Source organism: Diabrotica undecimpunctata, unplaced genomic scaffold, assembly GCF_040954645.1.
Source record: "Diabrotica undecimpunctata isolate CICGRU unplaced genomic scaffold, icDiaUnde3 ctg00000709.1, whole genome shotgun sequence".
In the NCBI taxonomy this organism is placed as follows: domain Eukaryota; kingdom Metazoa; phylum Arthropoda; class Insecta; order Coleoptera; family Chrysomelidae; genus Diabrotica; species Diabrotica undecimpunctata.
In genome coordinates this window covers 77,443-96,981 of record NW_027311966.1, presented here as the reverse complement: position 1 = coordinate 96,981, position 19,539 = coordinate 77,443, and the positions used below count along the sequence as shown (strand labels likewise).

The 19,539-nt window shown below is 27.6% G+C and overlaps 1 protein-coding gene and 1 long non-coding RNA gene across 2 annotated transcripts in view; one reads left to right on the top strand and one right to left on the bottom strand.

The window, feature by feature from the left end:
* LOC140431359 (uncharacterized) overlaps nt 1-19,539 on the top strand; it is a 63,459-nt gene that overhangs the window by 5,222 nt on the left and 38,698 nt on the right. The window lies entirely within an intron of this gene.
* On the bottom strand, nt 17,027-18,943 carry LOC140431360 (uncharacterized). The gene is made up of 3 exons (XR_011949659.1): nt 18,599-18,943; nt 18,357-18,540; nt 17,027-18,049 (listed from the first exon to the last, which is right to left on the bottom strand). It is a non-coding gene; the product is annotated as an uncharacterized lncRNA (long non-coding RNA).

The following is a 19,539-nucleotide window of genomic DNA, read 5'->3' as shown; positions in this document are numbered from 1 at the left end:
ATATTATATGTCATTGGTAGAAACCGATTAACACAATAAAACAAAGGTGTAATTTTTGAAATATTAATGGCTTATATATGTATTAGCATTTATAAATGAAATGAATGAAAAGCTCTAGACTTTTGTTTTCGTACCATCAGCCATTTGTTTATGTAAGCATACTGTTAAAAATAATTAATAAACAAATTATATTATAAAACTGATTATTCATTATTATTTTTTTCAGTTAACACAATTTTTTGTTTATACTTTTTTGCTAGTGGGATTCCTTTTAATGGAATGCGAAGTAATGTACATTTACTTAAAATCAATACTCAATCAATAATCAAACACAAATATAATGTATTTATTCATAAATTTATTATCAAATTACAGTCTGACAAAATCAAATTATCAACATTAACCATTTAAGCTTGACTTAGTCTACCCACAGTACCTTTGAGTACCACCAAATTCTGTTACCCTTAATCCAAGCATTGAAGAAAATCTAGTTTGAGAAGTTTGAGTTTGTTTTTTAGATAATATATCATCTATTAGTTATCAGCGGATGTTTAATACTTCAAATGATTTCTTTTAAATACACAATAAGATTTGTAGCTGTTCTAAAAGATTGTTAGGAAGAAAACACTTTTAGCTTATTTTACAAAGTTATGAATGAAAAAATAAGGGGGACTTAAAAGTACCATTGGAAAGTAACTGTCAAAAAAATCTAAACGGAAGCTAAGGGTAAAATGTGAATAATATTTTAAAACGGACACACAAAAATTTGTTGCACTGCACTAGTTTTGCTCCTTGTTGAGAAAATGTACTGCCACAGCACTTGTTCTGTATTATCAATAGCATCCTATTTTGCCAGTATTTCAATGTTTTTTCTATTAACTACTGCAATATTATGTACTTAAAACTACACAAGCTGTTATTATTCCTTTAATGAAAGGTAAATTACATCTCATTTCACCTATTAAAATGGGAAATCTATTCAAAATACAAAATGTTCTTTCAATAACAATTCTTTGAGCCATTTGTGAATATACTGCACTTTAACTGCTGTCTGAAGATTCTACAATGGTGCCATTAGTAGTTGAGTACTAGATATTCACTATTCCCTAATAATACATTGTCCATAAATTAGTAAATTACCCATTTTATATAATAGGCAAATAAATACCCATAATAGGCAAAAGTATTTAACAACTCCTAAAACTACTAGGTAATTCTAATTGCACTTCCATATTGTAGGAACGTTTTATCGTTTTATTCTTTTCGATGATCTTATTAATGATTCTTATTATTTTAATATAGGTAACAAATACAATTTTAATTTTATAGGTTACTTTTATATTTACAAAAATATGTCATTTGTCAAAATAAAATGTTCCTGAATGATCTACTTGAACTAATTTATATTTGATTCTCCCATCTCAATGTCAATAGTATGTCATATGAATCAGTGAACTAAATGAACTAAACGAACTACTCTTTTGTACTATTCATTTTAATGAGCGAGATCGAAATCCAGGCACTGAACTAAACTTCACAGCTCTAGTATGGACAGGCGGTTTAAGTTAATAGTTTTAGTTTCTGTGAGTAGGAAAGAGACGTAACATAAAAAATAATTCGTGAATAATGTCATACTTGTGCAAAGATCCGGCGGACCGACTGTAAATCTTCTCCCTATTGAACATTAAAATATCCCTAGAAATCCATAGATTGAAATAAATGTATATATGGTTGCCTAATTCTGAGTAAAATGATGGGATGTATTGATGGTTGCCTAATAAAATAACATGGATATATAAAATACTTGTTGTTTTATACCTTTATTTTAAAAACATTAAATTTTAAACGGTAGAATAGCGAATATTTGAATAAATTTAACCAAAACAGAATAACGTACTTATTTATGGCTTTGAATATTCTATTTAATATATTATTATGTATTATTCACTTAATCTGGGGAGCACGGAAGGAGCCTCCACGCAAGTGATATTATAAGAACAATATGTCAAGTATATGAAATATACTTTAGCTTTAGTAATAGAAGTATTACTATAAACAGAAGTATATGAAATATACTTTAGCTTTAGTAATAGAAGTATTACTACAAAACAGAAGTATAAATACTATAAATAACAGTGATAGAAGTTTTGACCATCCATACATAGAGACTTTAGCAAAGGTCTTCCGTACAACTCTAGAAAATATATCAAGCAAAATGAACTGGCAGAACAAAGGCCTATCGTTTGATGGAGAATACATCAGCCATGTGAGGTTTGCAGATGACATTGTTCTGATGGCTAATAATCCTGCAGAACTTATAAGCGACCTAAATGCAGCTAACAATGAAGTTGAACTAAAAATAAACTTGAAAAAAACTATGTACAACAAACTAGTGGATGTCCAAGTTGTAATAATAAACACTACTGATAGTATCTGCATACATACATAACACCAAGATAACTGCTACACTATATCCAGAGGTTTAGGATTGAAGAGACAGAAAAACAAACAAAACTTCATATAATTTAAAAATTTAATTAAAAAAAAACTTATAATTCATTTAAGAAACCTTTTATGTTATCTAGCTCCCTGGAAATTGTTTTGAGGACTTCTGTTTGTTCTCTTATTGCTTCAGTTTGATCCCAACTATATGGGAAATGGTTAGATTTTTACATAATTTATAATCGTCATCTTCAGTGCCCCCAATTTCGAAGAGTTTCTTTATATAATCCCATTTAGCACTTCATATTGTGCCTTTCTCCATTTGAATTTTAAATTATATTTAAAAAATTATTTCTCACACCTTTTAGTAAATGTGGAGGATCATATAAAGGAACTACCTCTTTACCACCAATAAGAACACCAAAGAGACTATTATTTTCTCCTTTCCGAATAAAATATTAATTGGTTTCCTCATATAGCCTCTTTATCGAACCTACATTTGATGACCCTTGGTCGCAAATAATGGTTTTTACTAAAAGGCCTACTTGTTGACAAGCTAGCACAATTTCTTTAATGACTTTTACAAGAATATATACATATATACATATATATATATATATATATATATATATATATATATATATATATATATTATATATATATATATATATATATATATATATATATATATATATATATATATATATATATATTATATATATATATATATATATATATATATATATATATATATATATATATATATATATATATATATAAGTGTAATATCATACCCTTATTCATGTGAAGAGATAGCAGTTTGAATTCGTCTAAAAAGAGTTTATTATCGTTAAAATTCTACAATATAAATTATTAACAATAATAACATAACTAAAATAACTTAACAAATATACAAACCTAAAAAGAGAATCAAGAACAATGCTATTTCTTACGCCATTAAGTAATTTGACAATTGTACCATACAATTTACAATATGTCAATGTCAATAAAACTTAAACAGTCATACAACCTAAAACTTTAAATAACTAAAAATAACTAAGCCCTGCTGTTTCACTTAAAATAAACATAGGTTTACTTTTACATCCCCCTACCAAAAAGGTATGATAAACCATCTAAGTATATGGTTTATCACAAGGCATCAATTTTGAAATATGGAAATAATTCATATCATTCTTTTTGTATCCAATATCTACTTCATATAATGTATTTGAAATTTGTTTTTTTATTTGAAATGGACCTACTCTTACTTCGTCAAGTTTTTTTCTATTTAGTTTTGATTTATTTTCTACATATGCCCAATCTCCCTCTTTGAATTCATAGGATTTTCTATTTTTGTCATACAGTTTTTTATTATATTCATGATGTCGTACCGAATTTTTATAGGCTATTTCTTTATCTTTTGATACATTTGTTGTCTCACACAGTTCCTCGGGAACAATCGGATCTGCTTTTCCAAAAAGCAAATATTCTGGGCTATATCCGGTTACGGAATGATCTGTTTTATTGTATTCCTCTATACATTCTTCAGCTATTTTTGTCCATGCTCGAATTCTAGTTTCATTTTGTTTGCATCTTATTCTGTTAACTAATGTCTGATTAAGTCTTTCATTTAATCCATTCGAGAATGGACAGTCTACTGCTGTAAAAATTAATTGAATATTTAAATGTTTCATATGATTTCTAAATATTTTGGAATTAATTCCTGGATACTGATCTGTTAATAATGTTTTTATGGGGTGTTTATCTTGAATTTTGGCGATTAATTTTATGAAATCATCTGTGGTCTGATTTTTAGAAGTAACTGCAAACGCATATCTGGTGAAGTGATCTACAAGTAAGTGGAGGTATTTTTTTGTCGAACGATTGCCACCAAATCCTCCTATTGTATCTAAGGACATTATCTGAAAAGGTTCTTTTGCTGGACCCAATTGTGACAGAAGACCATATTTTGGACCGATTCTTGTTTTATTTTTACAGCAGATCTCGCATTTTTGACAGATATCCTTTGCTAGTGAATCTATATTCTTAATGTAGTAAAAATTTCTAATTTTGTTTGTTACTTTACCAGCACAAATATGACCATAAAATTTGTGAACTTTTGTTATTAACTCTTTTCCAAAATCTTTGGATAAAATTATTCTTTTTTCATTCTTCCTTAATTTATAAAATATATCTTGGTTCAAAATTGTTCCTCTCATTGTATCTATAACTTGTCGATTATTATTTTGGTCTTGTTTTATCTCAGTTAATGTGACTAGGTTTACTGTTCTTATGAATGTTTCTGCATTTTTCATATTTTCCAACACTGGGTTTCTAGAAAGGCAGTCTGCTTCTACATTTTCTTTTCCAGGTTCATATTTAATGTCGAAGTCAAATTGTGAAAGAAAATGTGTCATATCTCCTAATTCTTCATCTGGTCTTGTACGAAGTTCTCTTCCCTCAAGGGGTTTATGATCAGTAATAACGAGAAATTTTCTTCCCATTAGCCAGTATTGCCAAAATTTTATTGCTTCTTTAATTGCCAGGCATTCTAAAAAAATAGCCTTTTTATTTTTTTGATATTTGTTCAATTTTTTTGAAAAGTATGCTACGGGTTTCATTTCTCCATCTCTTTGTTTTTGTTTCAGAACCGCACCAATTCCTAGAACACTAGCATCTGTATATATAGTTGTAGGAGCATTTGGGTTAAAAATGGCTAGTATAGGTTCAGAACAGAGGATATTCTTTGCCCTATCAAAAGCTGTTTGGCAGCTTAAAGACCAGTGGAATTTGATATCTTTTCTAAGTAAATTATGTAGTGGCTCTAATAACCTAGCTGAATCTTTTATATATTTGTGGTAAAAATTTACTTTTCCCAAAAACTGTCGTACTTTTTTTCTCGTGTCTGGTGCTGGAAAATCTCTGATCGATATTAAATTATCATGTAACGGACGAACTGAATTGTGTCCCACAATGTGTCCCAAATATTTAACCTCTTCTCTTGCAAAATTACATTTTAGAAGTTTGAGCCTAAATCCCTCTTCAATAATTGCTTTCATAAGTCTTTCTATATGGTCTAAGTGTTCTTCAAATGATAATGAGAATATTAAAATGTCATCTATGTAGTTTATACAAAATGAATTTAAATTATGCTTCCTGATAATATTACTTAAAATTCTTTGAAATATTGCGGGAGATGTTTTAAGCCCAAAAGGTAAGCATTTCCATTGCCAATGACCACTTTGGGTAACGAAGGCTGTCTTGTATTTATCTTTTATCCGAACTGGAATACACCAAAAAGCAGAATTTATATCTAAAGTAGTAAAGAACCTAGCATTCCTTGTTTTGGTCAAAATCTCGTCAATTAAAGGAAAAGGTTGGGGTTCAGGAATAATTAATTTGTTTAACTCACGAAAGTCAATGCACAATCTTGTTTTAGATCCTTCATCTTTTTTAAAAGCCAATGTAACAGGTGCTGCAAAAGGTGAAGATGATTCTTCTATTAAATTTGCTTTTAATAATTGTCCTATTTGAAATTCTATCTCTTTTTGGTCTTCTATCGAGCATCTATAGGGTCTTTTTGCAACAAATTTATGTTCTAAAAGTTTAATTTGAGCTTCATTATTTTGAACCTGCCCAATGTCAAATTTATGTTTTGCAAAAATATTGTCATATTTATTTAGTAATATTTCTATTTTATTTTTCTGATATGGCAATAAATGTTGTAATTTTGCTTCAAAAAGTTCTGTGGGAATTCCCTCATTAAAGTTTATGGAGTATTCTGTAATATTAATATTATAATTAAATTTTTCGATTTTTTCTTCAATTTTTCCGTATAATCTTTGATAAATCTCTAAATCAAAATCTTGTTTCATTTGAAAATTTAAAATAGAATCTAATCCGAGTAGAATATCGTACTCAAAATATTCATCATTAATTACAAAAAGATTAATATTTTTCTCAATTTTATTAATTTTCAGTTTTGCAATTAGTTTTCCTGTAAAATTTGTTCTGCCATTTATCGTTTTAAACATATTCCTATCTTCTTGAATATCTAATCCTAACTTTCTTGCCACCTTCGAATTCAGAAGAGTAACATTTGAGCCTGGGTCATAAACTCCACATAATTCTTTATTATTTAGGAATACTTTTAATTTGATCAATGGCAGCAAATCTAGTTTTTTTGTTCAGTTACTGTTTCATTTAGTGTCTCCTGTATAGCAATATTATTAATATATTTAATATCATTTGATTTGTTTTCTTTTGTTACCTTTTTATCTTTTTGCTTTAAACGGCATATTGCCTCTGGATGAAACCTCCCAGGGAATCCTTTTCTATCACAATATTGACAAGTAGTTTTCTGTTCTTCTGGTATTATAGTAGATTTTTGATAAAAATTTGGTTTTGTCTCCAATTTATTCTTCTTTTTTATAACTAAACTTTCCAATTTTCGTAATTCACCTACCAATTTTTCCATTGTTGTAACGTCAGCTCTATTAATATTATCTTGTATATAAATTGGCAAATTTGTTACAATTAAATCAATTAGTATATCAATGGGAAAATCATTCTTTATATTTAGCAATAAATTTTCTTTACGAAACGCATAATCAACAATACTACCACCTATATACCTAAAAGAATAAGCTTGCCTATGATTATGCCAACCTGTTTCACAAAAACTATCTAAAAAATTAATTTTCCATACCTCAAAACTGTTATCTAAGCCTAATGTTATTATTTTTGATTCAAACCATTCTTTTGCTATTCCATCAAGAAACAAACGTAGAATCAAAATCTTGTCTTCGTCAGCAACCACCTCACATCGCAAACATTCTGATTCGAAGGTCTTGAGCCATGAATTCATTGGAACATTATTTCCATCAAAATTTCGAAGTACAAAATCATCTTTTATTTTTTTTAAATTTTTCTTTTCAACTTTAGGTAAATTTGTGTCATTAAATTTCTGGAGCAACTCAGCAAATGATGGAAATTGTTCAGCTGTTTCTATCTTCTCATACACTGGTAATAAGGTCTGTTGTAAGTACTCACTTTGATAAACCACATCACCATCTGAATCAAAATAAATCTCCTTCAAATTGTCTTCTAATGCTATAGTACATGTTCTAAAGGATCCTCTTGTTTTCATAGATGCTAATATATTCTTCACTTTTTTCAGATGAAATAGTTCAGAATGATCAATTTGAAGTTGTTTTTCAAAGGGGATTTCATAATAAAAACGGGACCCTGTTGGCTGCAGCCACTTAAATTTATATACATTTTTCTTACTATCACTACTGTTTGCTTCTATAGCTATGCAAATTCTCATTGATGTAAAATTCATTCTTAAATATCGTTTTATCCAAATAACGGCTTGGAAATTTATAGTTATCACTATATTTTTTTTATCAGCTTAAGTTCTTGATTTATAAGTGTAATATCATACCCTTATTCATGTGAAGAGATAGCAGTTTGAATTCGTCTAAAAAGAGTTTATTATCGTTAAAATTCTACAATATAAATTATTAACAATAATAACATAACTAAAATAACTTAACAAATATACAAACCTAAAAAGAGAATCAAGAACAATGCTATTTCTTACGCCATTAAGTAATTTGACAATTGTACCATACAATTTACAATATGTCAATGTCAATAAAACTTAAACAGTCATACAACCTAAAACTTTAAATAACTAAAAATAACTAAGCCCTGCTGTTTCACTTAAAATAAACATAGGTTTACTTTTACATATATATATATATATATATATATATATATATATATATATATATATATATATTGTTATGATGTATTGTTTGTTTGAATGATGAGCAATGAGTATTTTTTAATAATATAGGGTTTTTATCGCGGTTCTCAAAGAATTAGTTTGTAAGTACTTTTTTAAATTATCTTTATTATAACTATTATGAAACACACATATATATCTAACCTAGCCAATGTAAATTTAAAATAAACTATCTTTAAATTGATATTCTTATAAAACTAATTAAATTCTATAGACAATGTAAAATTTAAACAAACTACCTTCAAAATTGAAATTGTTATGACACTAACCAAATTATATTAACAAAATTCTGTACCTTTCTTTCACTGAATGCCTAAATGAACTGTTCTCCACTATATAGATTCTAATCATCACTGAATGTCTTCGTACTTCGGTTATCCTTGTTTCTGTGAAATTACTTTTTCCAATTATCAGCTTCTACCAATTTAAGATATAGTTTTCTTCACCAGCATTTATACACCACCAAGCAAACCAGCAAACACCATTTATATTTATTCTTCTTTTCAATATACCAATATCCAATTATTATAAGTTGATTTATACTAATCTCCAATCATAATATAATTTTAATTCCTTCCAATGTCCATCCAATATTCTTCTAATATACTTTTATAATCTTCAATAATTATTTGTGTATAATTATAAATGTGCATTAAATATATGCATAATTTTTAATCTTCATTTAACTCACTATATTAAACAATTGGACTATTTGTAACTGATTCACTGACTCCAACTAACTTTCATATTTCTTACTAAATTTTTCTGACTGACTTCTTGAAAATTCTGAACAATTTACTTCACTAACTAAATGTGTCTACTAACTTTCATAATAAACTGGCCTGACTTCTGACTAAAAACTGCCATCTTGAATCCAAATCACGGGTATTTATATCTTTTTGGATATTCTAGAATCATCTGGTAAGAGATCATGTTCCAATTTGTTCTATTACTTCTATTTAGATGTTCTCGAAAAAAATATCTGTTCGATCCACCGCCATAATCATTATTTCGAGAATGTTCGACCGTAAACAATGGTCAAATTCTGCATTCTGGAGAATTCGTTCATTTTTTATTGATAATTTTGTTTACATTTAGGCTTTTCAGATCAGAATATATAATTAAATTAGTAACTTAACATTCTAATTTAATAAACTACACATTTTAAACAACTATAACCCCACTTATATTCGTAAAATTCTTAAAATGACACTTGGAATGGAGGGTATAGTGTGTTGCCTAGTCACATGGCTCACTTAAATATATCTACAAAATCATAACTACTAAAATGCAACTTTTTACAATTATTATATGCTAATTTCTTAAAATGCCCTCACATAAATATATTTTTATTAAATTCTCTAGTATTTAACTTCTTAAAATAACCAAATACTTGTTATATCTAAAATTATCTAGTATATAACTTATAAATTAATTTTTTTAAACAATATCATTTCAACACCCCAAAATTAAATTTAAAATAAATAATTTACTTATTATTTTTTTAAATATTAATTTTCTTATCCACATACCTTAGTAATTATAATAAATGAAATAATTTAATTTCCTATTTTAATTGTTCTATCAAATACATCCCTGTTCGCTGTCTATGTCAAAGCAGAGAACAACGGAGCACAGTTCGGCTATTCTATGGTCAAACTGTCATGTCAAATGGAGCAATGGATATTATATCAGAGAATAAAATATAACCTTAATTAAAAATATAATCTATATTGTGTTCTGTTTATTTATAGACAAAATCTGGGAATTATTTCCATTCAACAGGCTTTCATCCATATGAATTGGTAAGTTTTACACTTTTTATAAAGACATTTACACAATCAATTCTGTATCTAACCCCAAATTATGATTTTTAGGGTACCAAACAATTTCCATATGTACAAAATTCAACAAGTATGATGTCAAATTTATTCAAAATAATGAAATCTACCATCTACCATTTAACAAATCAAGTCTATTGAATAAAATGGATATATCAGTAAGTTATTAGTGTTATTATATTTGTGTTAAAGGTATAGAAATCATTATTCAATCTCTTCATGATATTGAAAAATGTCGTTGATATGAAACATGCCTCTTAGTCTGTTCTCTGCATCTATTAACACATAACTATTTAGTCCATTCTGATTTTCAATTCTGTATGGACCTTCAAACATTGGTTGAAATTTCTTACAGCGATTTTCTTTAACATTACTTTTTTCTAAGTGAACGAATTAACACTAGGTCTCCTTTTTGAAATGTGATTGGTTTTTTTATATTTCGATTTTGTCTTCTGATATATTTTTCAGCTTTCCTCCTAATTCGGTTATTCACTTTCTGCATTACTTGTTCTAACATATCCTGATTATATTCACTAATCCACTTTCTGTTTCCTATATGGCCAAACATTAAATATTCTGGTACTTCCTCTGTATTCAAATTATGTGTATTATTTAAAAAATACTCTACTTGTGGTATATGTTGCTGCCAAGTTTCGTGTTGATTTTGGCACAGTATCCTTAAATATTTTATAACTTCTTTAATATATCTTTCTGCAGGATTTGCCTGAGGATGTCTGATACTTGTAAAATGAATGTTGATTCCCTTTTTCTCACAAAATGCCCGAAATTTTTGGTTGTTAAAATATGTAGCATTATCTATTATGCAATTTCTAAATGGTCCTATTTCTTCGAAAAATTGATTAATATATAATTTTAATGTTTTAACATTTGTTCTGGAGCAGGGATATAGTTTAATAAATTTTGTATATAAATCAACTATCACTAGTATATGTTTTTTTCCTGTTGGACTGAGAACTAAATTTGAAATAAAATCCATGGAAACTGTATTTAGTTTTTCATATACAACATTAGATTTATATGTGTTCTGGTTTTTGAAATTCTTTTCTTTGTTTAGTTGACATATTGGGCATTGGGTAGTAATTTCTTTTGCTATACTTATGTCATTCTTTGCAAAATAATTGTCCCTAAATAGCATCCATAGCTTTCTTGAACCAATATGCATATAATTGTTATGTAAATTTTTCAATATTTTCTTTGCTAAAGTTCTAGTTATTACATATACTTCTATGCCATTTATTATTTTATAATAAACTCCATCTTTCTTAAGGACTTTTTGTTTTTCACTCAAATTGATCTGATCTCTTATAATTTCTTCTTTAGAATATAATCCAGTACTGTCTACTAATTGATTTAATCCAATTTTTATTGTTCGCTGCCCTTTTTGTGATGTATTTTCTAACCTTGATAAAGCATCTGCCACTATATTGGATTTTCCAGAAATGTATTTGATTTGAAATGAGTATTCACTCAATATTAGACTCCACCGATGTATTCTACTGTTTCCATATTTGTTATTTAATATAGATGTTAAAGCTTGGTGATCTGTTTCTATTGTAAATTCATTACCCAACAAATAAAATCTTAATTTTGTGACACAGTGTATTATACTTGCTAGTTCTAATTCTGAAACTGAGTAACCCTTTTCATGTGGCTTTGTGATTCTTGAAATGAATTGTATTGGGTATTCGACCCCATCATGTATTTGTAATAATACCCCTGATAATCTCTCTATTGATGCATCTGTTCTTAATATGAATGGATGTGTGTAGTCAGGATAGTATATTTTCAAATTTGACAGAAAAATGTTTTTAATCTCTTGGAATGCTAGTTCTCTTCTCTGATCCCATCTCCATTTTACACCTTTTCTCAGTAGTTCAAGTAATGGAATTTCTTTTATACTTAGATCTGGTATCATCCTTTTATAATAATTAATTATTCCAATGAATCCTCTTAAAGTTCTTAAATTGTGTGGTGTTTTATATTCCTGAATGACTTGTGTCCGTTCTGGATCCATTTCGATTCCCTTAGTATTAAGTTTATAACCTAAATATATTACTTCTTTTTGAAAAAATGTACATTTTTCTTGATTTATTTTTAGTCCAACTTTGTCTAATCTATTTATTATAATTTTTAGGTGTTTCTCATGATCTTCAGCCGTTTTAGAAAAAATTAATATATCATCCATGTAGTGAATTACAAATTGTTCATATTGATCCAAAATATCATGTAGACATCTACATAGAGCACTGCAAGATGATTGAAGTCCAAATGGTACTACTTTGAATTGATATACTACTCCATCTATCTGAAATCCTGTATACTGTCTACTTTTTCTTTCTAGAGGTATTAACCAGAAACTATGCTGTAAATCGATTTTAGTGAAAAATGACATTCCTGTAATTCTTCCTAGTATTCCATCTATACTCATTGGTGCTTCAAATTGCTTTTCAGTAATCTTGTTAATATTCCTTGCATCAAACATAACCTGATTTCACCTGATCTTTTTCGTACTACTACTATAGGATTTATAAAACGTGTGTCTGCCTTCTCAATGATTCCATCTTCTAACATATTATTAATTGTTTTGTTTACTTCTTCTCTGTATTTATATGGTATTGGGTATGATTTTGTTTTAAAATCTTTTTCTTCTTTAACTTTTATACTATGGATATAATTTTGTGCAATTCTATTTTCTTTATTGACAAGTCCCTTGTGTTGCTGCAATATGGAAATGACTATTGATTTATATTCTTCAGGGCAATTTAAAACTTTTATCATATCTTCTTCTTTACAAATAAAATTATTCTTCATTATGTACTCATTATTCCTTGCTTCCAATTTTACGCACTCCACCTCGTAGGCATCCATCTGCTTAAAATTTCCATTCCTTAAATATTCACTACAATAATTATTCTTTACATTCTTTTGGGACATTTCCCTATCATCAAAATACATTTCTTCTTCATAAACATCATTATTTTCTTTTAATAATATCCTATCAACTCTTATTCCTTGTTCCACCTCATCTTTCTGCATAAATTTAATTATTTGCCCTTCCAAAGTTACCATTTTTTCTTCAAAATCTATCTTTACTTTCTTCTTTTCCAATTCATCATTTCCCATTAATATATCAACACATAAATCCTTGACAATAAATCCTTGCATATTAATTTCTTTATTAAGAATATTAATTTTAAAATTGGCTAGTTTATCAATTTCACCCAACTTCTTATTATTTGCACCAACAATTTTAATTTTTGAAATCTTTATTATATCTGATAGTTTTAATGTATTAAAAATAAAATTCTCCGAGACTAAAGTACTTTCTGAACCAGTATCTATCATAATTTTAATCATTTTATTGTTTGCCAAAGCATTTATATAAATTAAATTAATAGATTCAATAATTTTATCTTCATCTAGAGAAATAAATTCAGAAGGTTTTTCATAACAGCAATGGCCTAACTTGTAATTCAGAAAGTTTACTGCACAAAATTTTGATTATTAGAATTGTCAGATTGTATCTGACCACTTGGATATGATGTCCTATGTCTTTCCCTACTATGACTTCTACTCACATTTTCCTGCCTTGTACTACTTCGTTCCCTGTCTTCGCAGCTTCTATTCCTTCGAACAAAATTTACCTGTCTGTTATAGTTAGGTCGCTCTGTATTTCTTCTATTATTAAAATCTTGTCTATTATTATTAGTACTGTTATTAAAATGTTGTCTATTATAATTACTGTTATTATTATTAAAATTTTGTAAATTATTACCATATCTAGTGTTATTGTTATATGATTGTCTATATTGTTGATTATCATTTTTATTATATTGAAAGCTATTATTGTTTTTTTTGTTGTTATTATTACTTGTCATATTGCCTCTTTGTATTCTTTGAATAAAATTAATAAAACTATCTATTGTTTGAATATTTTGTACAGTTACTGTTTGCACAACATCAACATCAAAATGTCTAGATACATTTAAGACTGTTTCATCCTCTCTAAGTGGTGGTTCTAAATATTTTGCAACTGTTATCAGTTTTAATGCATAATCTACCATATTTGATTTTAAATTGTGATTATACTTTCCAAAATATAGAATTTCTCTAAACTTGGCTTGCTCTAATTCACCCCAATAATAATTTAAAAATTTATTTTCAAATGTTTGAAAATTATCTAAATCATTTTCAATACTAGCAAACCAAGTTGCTGCATTGTCATTTAATGTCATTCTAATATAATCTTTAATATCATTAATATTATTCACAAATCTTAATTTATGTTTTAAACTATTTATGTATACTCTAGGATGCAAATTTTTTATATTACCAGAGAATTTAATCCCAGTCTCATTTGTTAAATTTAAGTAAGGTCTCCCTATGTCTCTCATTTGTGAAATATCATCTATTCTCTGTTCCACATTTCTTATTTGATTACAATTTATTTGGATATTTTGTTGTATATCGTCTAATTTTTCTTCTGTGTTTCTCCTGTCTTCGTTAATTTTTACTTCTAAGTTACATTTCTGCAACTCTATTTTCTGTTCTATATCTATCTTATTATCTTGAATAATCCTCTTTACTTCTGTCCTCTCATTGTCTATCCTTTTCTTGTAGTCATTCCGTATACTTTTTATTTCATTTGCTACTTTTTTCTCTGCAGCTTCAAGTTTTTTATCCATTTGTTTTACAATTTTATTATTATTATCTTCTATTTTCTTTTCTAATTTTCTATAATTCTCTTCTAATTTCTGTTCCATTTTTTTCATGTCTTCTTTGACTTCTTTTGAATTCTCTTCCAATTTTTTTATGTCTTCTTTGATTTCTTTTGAATTCTCTTCCATTTTTTTCGTATTCTCTTCCATTTTCTGTTCCATTTTTTTCATGTCTTCTTTGATTTCTTTTGAATTCTCTTCCATTTTTTTCGTATTCTCTTCCATTGTCTTGTTCATCTGCATCATTAATGACATCAAAGCTGCCATATTGACATTTTCCTCTCTTTCTGGATTCATTTCTGCAGTATCTTGTGGAACTTGAACTAAACTCTCCTCTTGTATAGGTTGTGTTTCTACTTCCACATCTTCTTCATTCTTTTTGCTTCTTGTACCTTTCTTTCCTTGAGACATTTTGAGACTTTACTTGTTCAAATATAATTAAAAATAAAATCTATAATTTTTCCTTTCTACTGATAATTAATTTAATTATATGAGAGCACTTATCTTCCCAAACTAATTCTTTTAAATAGAGAGCCACCGCGTTGGGTGCCAAATTGTTATGATGTATTGTTTGTTTGAATGATGAGCAATGAGTATTTTTTAATAATATAGGGTTTTTATCGCGGTTCTCAAAGAATTAGTTTGTAAGTACTTTTTTAAATTATCTTTATTATAACTATTATGAAACACACATATATATCTAACCTAGCCAATGTAAATTTAAAATAAACTATCTTTAAATTGATATTCTTATAAAACTAATTAAATTCTATAGACAATGTAAAATTTAAACAAACTACCTTCAAAATTGAAATTGTTATGACACTAACCAAATTATATTAACAAAATTCTGTACCTTTCTTTCACTGAATGCCTAAATGAACTGTTCTCCACTATATAGATTCTAATCATCACTGAATGTCTTCGTACTTCGGTTATCCTTGTTTCTGTGAAATTACTTTTTCCAATTATCAGCTTCTACCAATTTAAGATATAGTTTTCTTCACCAGCATTTATACACCACCAAGCAAACCAGCAAACACCATTTATATTTATTCTTCTTTTCAATATACCAATATCCAATTATTATAAGTTGATTTATACTAATCTCCAATCATAATATAATTTTAATTCCTTCCAATGTCCATCCAATATTCTTCTAATATACTTTTATAATCTTCAATAATTATTTGTGTATAATTATAAATGTGCATTAAATATATGCATAATTTTTATACTTCATTTAACTCACTATATTAAACAATTGGACTATTTGTAACTGATTCACTGACTCCAACTAACTTTCATATTTCTTACTAAATTTTTCTGACTGACTTCTTGAAAATTCTGAACAATTTACTTCACTAACTAAATGTGTCTACTAACTTTCATAATAAACTGGCCTGACTTCTGACTAAAAACTGCCATCTTGAATCCAAATCACGGGTATTTATATCTTTTTGGATATTCTAGAATCATCTGGAAGAGATCATGTTCCAATTTGTTCTATTACTTCTATTTAGATGTTCTCGAAAAAAAATATCTGTTCGATCCACCGCCATAATCATTATTTCGAGAATGTTCGACCGTAAACAATGGTCAAATTCTGCATTCTGGAGAATTCGTTCATTTTTTATTGATAATTTTGTTTACATTTAGGCTTTTCAGATCAGAATATATAATTAAATTAGTAACTTAACATTCTAATTTAATAAACTACACATTTTAAACAACTATAACCCCACTTATATTCGTAAAATTCTTAAACTGACACTTGGAATGGAGGGTATAGTGTGTTGCCTAGTCACATGGCTCACTTAAATATATCTACAAAATCATAACTACTAAAATGCAACTTTTTACAATTACTATATGCTAATTTCTTAAAATGCCCTCACATAAATATATTTTTATTAAATTCTCTAGTATTTAACTTCTTAAAATAACCAAATACTTGTTATATCTAAAATTATCTAGTATATAACTTATAAATTAATTTTTTTAAACAATATCATTTCAATATATATATATATATATATATATATATATATATATATATATATATATATATATATATATATATATATATATATATATACATTAACAGTATACGACGTATGTCAAAAAATATGAATTTCACTCAAGAGTAAAGTATCTTTATATTTCACAATATCGAAAATTGTTATTAGGAAAAATTGTTTGGAATTAAAAATTATGTGATAATATCTAACTACATTCTTCTAATTGAATTTTTTTTTTTTTTTCGTAAATTCGATAATAAAAAAGTTCCCCAGATGGTTCCAAGTTAGGCAGACACACTGTATATATAAATCTATTAAACATACTTACTTGGTGGTAACAAGAAAGATGGAATAGCATCTTTTTTAATAGTGGATTTATTTATTAGTCCAATATATTGTGCATCTGACCCAAAATGGACATTACATACATGGTATGTAAACAGCCACGTAGCCAATCATAAATTTAAGAATTCTTCACTGTCAGAATCTGAGTCACTCATATTACCAGTGTCTGTTATGATTGGTTGAATGTTAGTGTCAACCATATTTTTTTCTCGGATATACCACTTTGTAATAATTTCATGAGTATGTTTCACACATTTTTCCCAAATTCCTGTGTTACATTGGTTTAGTGCCTCTTTCCACATATTTATAACAGCACTATCAGAATGTCCATCTCTACCAATATGCTTATTGTAATATGACTTGCAGTTTGCTCAAATTAATTCAATAGCGTTGAATTCACAGTGATAAGGAGGTAGTCTCAACATTTCATGGCCGTGTTCTCTTAGTAGTTCATCAATTATATACACATTCTCTTTTTTGTTCATTTTCGCAATTTGTAATAATTCAGGTTTTGTGAGTTTTGCCTCATACTTGATCTTGTGAGTTGACAACCAGGTAATAATTTCCATTCTAGTTGAAATAGTGGAAGGTTGCTTTTCTAAAAGCACACTGTGGTATGGAGCATTATCCATTAGGTACAATTAATGATGACTCTTCTAAATTGGGAATTAATTTTTCACTTATCCATTTAGTGAAAATTTTATTGTTCATTTCCCCATGAAAATCAGCTACTTTAGATTTTAAGCAAAATAATAAACTTGCTTCAGTAACAAATCCTTTCGAAGAACCAGCGTGCAACTTCTTTAACCCTTAATTCATTACTTATACTTTGCAGAGTAACATGTTTCTCTAAAAAAAACGAACAGATAAGTACAGAACAAACCACACTATTAAAACTAGTTCAATGAAAAAAAAAATAATACTTTGTTTTTATAAAACTATATATTATTTCAAATTAAAAAACTCACAAGAAAAGTGACTTACTATCCATTAATGTATTCAGCAGAAATTTTCTTAAACTACTCTCAACAATCTTTTTTACTACATACATTTATATAAAGTATTGATTAAAAAGTACCTTCTGGTTATCATGGTACATGATACCATTATCTTATGGTATATCAAATTCAGATTGAAGAAATTGGTAACTACTTACTTTGTTGGTACATGTCGTATACTGTATTACTCACTGCCATTTTTGATCCCTCAGATAGATCAGTTGTTTTGTTTTTCGGACGAGGTCTACTTTTGCTTGGCTTTGAAAGAATGTGATTATTTTCTTTCCTTTTAATAATTGTACATACTGTTCGTCGTGATATTTTTAATGCAGCAGCTACTCTCTTAAATAAAGAATTGTTTAATGATTTTCATAAACGAACATACATTTCAATATGTTACCTGTTGAACAGATGAAAATGGCTCCAAAGGCCCTCCATTTACTTTTTCTAATTCGAAATACTCCAACACATTCAACACAAGTTGCTGAGAAGTCTAAGGCTTGCCAAGCATACTCTAAAAATAAAAACCTTTAAAAATATTTCATATTGTCTGTTGACGTAGTTTTAGCTATATTTAAATAATTAATGTCAATTAGAGGTTAAAAAAATATATTATTCGTTATTAGCTAATACATGAATTCCTTCCTTAATAAATTGAACACGAAGGTAAGGATTAGTCGTTATAACAATTGTTTGTTAAAAAATATGTATATTTAAAGTATGAAAAAGGATTGATTATTTAAATCAAACAAAAATAATTTATAAAAATATTACAAACTCTGTCAAAACAAAATTTCCAATTGTCATGTCAATTGTCAGTAGACGAATCAATCAGATATCATTGTTCTATGGCTGTCTTTGTTCAATGCATGGTGTTGTGTATGGACAGGCGGTTTAAGTTAATAGTTTTAGTTTCTGTGAGTAGGAAAGAGACGTAACATAAAAAATAATTCGTGAATAATGTCATACTTGTGCAAAGATCCGGCGGACCGACTGTAAATCTCCTCCCTATTGAACATTAAAATATCCCTAGAAATCCCTAGATTGAAATAAATGTATATATGGTTGCCTAATTCTGAGTAAAATGATGGGATGTATTGATGGTTGCCTAATAAAATAACATGGATATATAAAATACTTGTTGTTTTATACCTTTATTTTAAAAACATTAAAGTTTAAACGGTAGAATAGCGAATATTTGAATAAATTTAACCAAAACAGAATAACGTACTTATTTATGGCTTTGAATTTTCTATTTAATATATTATTATGTATTATTCACTTAATCTAATTAATACAAAATACAACTTAGAAGAAAAATGAGAAGGTGAAGCCTAGAAC